The sequence below is a fragment of the Medicago truncatula genome, chromosome 6, assembly GCF_003473485.1.
Source record: "Medicago truncatula cultivar Jemalong A17 chromosome 6, MtrunA17r5.0-ANR, whole genome shotgun sequence".
In the NCBI taxonomy this organism is placed as follows: Eukaryota; Viridiplantae; Streptophyta; class Magnoliopsida; order Fabales; family Fabaceae; genus Medicago; species Medicago truncatula.
The window spans coordinates 26,575,664-26,576,368 of NC_053047.1; the positions used below are offsets into that span (position 1 = coordinate 26,575,664).

At 40.3% G+C, this 705-nt stretch overlaps 1 non-coding gene across 1 annotated transcript; it reads right to left on the reverse strand.

Annotated features, from left to right (window-relative positions):
• Nucleotides 1-107, reverse strand: LOC120576245 (small nucleolar RNA R71). Its single transcript, XR_005642322.1, has one exon. It is a non-coding gene; the product is annotated as a small nucleolar RNA R71 (small nucleolar RNA).
• Between the last annotated feature and the right edge of the window lie 598 nt (nt 108-705).

Sequence of the window (705 nt, forward strand, 5' to 3'; positions counted from 1 at the left end):
AAACTAAGAGACCAAATCACACGGTTCAACCAAAAAGATGGGGAGTCTCTCTATGATGCGTGGGAGCGTTTCAAGGAAATGCTTAGACTTTGTCCCCACCATGGTCTAGAAAAGTGGCTCATAGTCCACACTTTTTATAATGGCCTAACATATACCACTAAGATGTCTGTTGATGCAACTGCAGGTGGAGCACTGATGAACAAGAACTATACGGAGGCTTATGCATTGATTGAAGACATGGCTCAAAATCACTACCAATGGACCAACGAAAGAGCCATCACCGCCTCTACGCCCTCCGAAAAGGAGGCAGGTATGTACGAGGTATCCGATTATGATCACCTTGCTGCTAAAGTTGATGCCTTAACTCAAAAATTTGAAAAACTTAATGTTAATGCTGTCACACCTTCTCCTACATCCCCTCCTTGTGAAATCTGTGGTATATTTGGTCATATTGGTGTTGATTGTTAGTTAGGTAGTGCTACTAATAGTATTGAGCAATTAAACTATGCTCAATACAACCAAGGAACGAGGCCAAATCAAAACTTTTATAAAAACCCTCAAGGTTCCTATGGACAAGTAGCACCACCTGGCTATACAAACAACTAGAGGGTGGCTCAGAAATCAAGTTTGGAAATTTTGTTGGAAAATTGCATGATGAATCAAAATAAACAACTTCAAGAATTGAAAAACCAAACAGGATTTCTG